Source organism: Apium graveolens, chromosome 3, assembly GCF_009905375.1.
Source record: "Apium graveolens cultivar Ventura chromosome 3, ASM990537v1, whole genome shotgun sequence".
Lineage (NCBI taxonomy): Eukaryota > Viridiplantae > Streptophyta > Magnoliopsida > Apiales > Apiaceae > Apium > Apium graveolens.
In genome coordinates, this window is record NC_133649.1 from 116,297,953 (window position 1) to 116,301,200 (window position 3,248).

A 3,248-nucleotide genomic window follows, 5' to 3' on the forward strand; every position below is an offset into this window, starting at 1 on the left:
CTTCATTCGGAATATATGCCGCATACATCATGATGTACGTCATAATAACGATTGATCGAGTACTAAACACGTCATACACACATCATACACCTTATATTGACCATGTTCAAGAATTACGACTACGCATTTTCTATACATACGTTAGGCCTACAATTGGACTACCCGTGATTCGAAATCCTATATTCATCCTATTTCTAAACCTTAGCTCTGATGCCACCTGTGACGCCCCGGACCCCGGGATGACCTCAGAAACCAGAACCCGGGAACGCCAAACCAAACCAAACCAATTCACTCAATATTTGCTTACACAACCTTAAACTTAAATAATAATATATAATTCTTACAGTATTCCAAGTATTACAACCAAAGTTCACGATACAACCAAAAGTCTATTACACAAGCATTATTCATTAAGATACTATACGCGTTCATCATCTACTAAGCCTTAGTTCATCACATACTTATCCTTTCCCGAACATCCTTCTCCAAAGTTCTTTCCTGTGGAAGTTAGTGACATAAACGAGTGAGCTTAGAAAGCTCAGTAAGCATATATAGTAGAATTCAACTGAGGTTTATCCAAGAAATCAAAGTTCATCAAACAAATATTCGAATAAAGAGACATGAAAGTTACTACAATCAACAAAAATTCATCATATAGTTCTCACAAGATTAAAACTGAGTATTCAAGCACGACAAGTTCATCAATTCATCAAGTTGGGATCCCCGCCAGCTAAACAATTGGTTTAGCTTACTTCCAAAAAGGAAGTATCATCATCAGTTCATCAAGTATCAGTGCAAGAATACTCATTTTCCATCAGTGAGTTATCAGTCCGATCAAATCAATCATCATATAAGAATCAAAACATCAACAGTGAAATACAGTGAAATAGTACAGTATATACTTACCTTAAATCGCTTTTAATACAACTTCTAAAACAATTTCTTTCTCGAGTCTCAAGTCCCTTTATTCTTGACTTAGTACCCTAACAACGTCATTCACAATTCTCAGTAACATGATTTTATTAATAAATTAAAATCTAAATCTTACCAAGTAAATTCTAATATTTACTTAATTTAACTAATACAAATTACCTATAAAGAATAATAAAAATGATAATGGATGAGGGCGTAGGAAGACTTACCAACTAAGGAGCTTTTCTTTTAGCTTCTTCCTCCCTCTTTATAAATAACTCACTTCATTATCTTATAGGTAGTGAAACTTTACTACTTCTTTTCTTTTTCGATGTGGTACTCAATTTGACAAGTTTAAAAATAAATTTTCCATTTTCCAAAACAAGTCACAAAAACGGACAAGTAACTCCCAAGGCAACCCCCATGCACACAACAAACTTGAATCTTGCTCAAGGCAAGGTGCACACAAGTGCACTTGCACCTTGGCAACAAATATGCTAAAGACTTCCCAATTTATTCTAGTTTATCTTCTATTTTCTTTCCAATATGGGACTATGACACTCTCATATGCTCTTACATCCCAAGTCCCACATTGCCTATGTTTTGAAGAGACTCACTTCCCTCATCTATAAAAACAAGGCTTGGGCAACACAAGCCTTAGTTAAGTCTTAACATTCTTGGTTCCCACATTGAGAATGAATAGACACAAAGCTACACTCTTCTCCTATATAAAGGATGGGGTAGCAAATTATTTATTTTTAACAAGTGTTAAAAGGATTTTACTTGGCTTCTATAAGTCGAAATCCTTAAATAAGCTAAAAATTCTTTTTATCAAGATTACTAGATTTTGAGTTTGATCTGAACTAGTTATCTAGTCCAATTTAGTCCCACATTGACTAGATTATGCTTATAAGACTTACTATAACTCTATATAACTCACACAATAGTGTCGTTTTGAGTTATAGTTTAGAGACAAGTTCAAATTTATCCCACATCGAGAGAGTTTTGAAAAGAACCACCTCTCAATTCTATTTAAGATTATGGGGTTCAAAGTATTGAAATCATATCAACTTATATATTTGGGGCTCTTTATAGCCGAAAAATATAAAATATTTGGAGCATTATTAATGCAAGGAAAATGAGTTCAAAATTTTAAAATGTAAGAAAAATACAAGGCACTAAAATTTGTTTGGATGTTTAAAACATGATGTTATTTAGTCCCACATCGAAATGGGGTGAAACTAGGCATCTAACATTCTCTATATAAATAGGTGCAATAAATTTTTAGAATCATATTTTGTGCACTTGGAACACTTGTTATTTCATTGAACTAAGTTCACTTGTCCCACATCGAGGGGATTAAAGTGAAGGTTCCCTTACTTCTCTATATATGCACACATTAGCTTAGCATAACACATTAGCTCTGCATAATATGCTAAGCTCGAGGCTAACACATGTTGGCTCTTTAAATTAGTTCAAAATTTTCATCTTTTCTTCCTTGGGCGCCAAACCCTCAATTCTCATTCCTCTCAATCTTTACGCATTTCTCTCCCTTTCATTCCTTTTCTTTGGCCCTTGATTAATTTCGGGCTTGACTTATAGTTAAATTTTATGGGAGCTTCGCTCAAAGAAGCAAACCAACACTCAAGATTAAAATAAAATTTTATACTAAGTATTATTATTATTTAAACAACTTAAATAATATAATAAGAGTACTTTATTATATTATTCAATCAAATGACTTAGGATATTACAGGAGGCTTTCACGGCGGATGGATGCCATGTACGAGACGCAGAGCAGGTTTGCTCAGGAGCTCACCCTTGCGTTAGGGACTGCTTTTCGGGGCCTTGGAGCTGATATCCAGTGGCCAGTTTTTGGTGAGGACTTTGCATACCCGCCGCCTGATACTCCACCCACTGAGAGTGATGATGATGATGACTCCGATTAGGTATACCCTGTGTTCCTTTCTGCTACCTTCACTGAGGACAGTGAAGATTTTAAGTTTGAGGGTGGTAGTTAAGGAATACTGTGTGTGTGTCATCTAGCTGCATATTCATGATAGTTTAGTTTATATAGTTGCATAATTTATGCCATATAGTTTTTTTTATATAGCTTTAATTGTTTATCATGTCATGTAGCTCATGCATTTACCATGATCCCTTTTGCGATGATTTATCCACTGAATTGTGATATTGATGCGAGTGTAGTGATAGCATTAAAGTGATATTAAGTCGTGTAGGTAGATATGCATGCTAGAAGCACTTGTAATTCCACTAAGTCTTAGAGAATGCGTAAGGGCTAGATTGTTGTTATGATTTGATTATTTTCGAGGTCA

General features: G+C 34.7%; 1 long non-coding RNA gene across 1 annotated transcript; it reads right to left on the reverse strand.

The window, feature by feature from the left end:
* Nucleotides 1–299: 299 nt before the first annotated feature.
* LOC141710864 (uncharacterized) lies at nucleotides 300–1,173 on the reverse strand. The gene is made up of 3 exons (XR_012571101.1): nucleotides 1,143–1,173; nucleotides 907–983; nucleotides 300–498 (listed from the first exon to the last, which is right to left on the reverse strand). It is a non-coding gene; the product is annotated as an uncharacterized LOC141710864 (long non-coding RNA).
* Nucleotides 1,174–3,248: the final 2,075 nt, after the last annotated feature.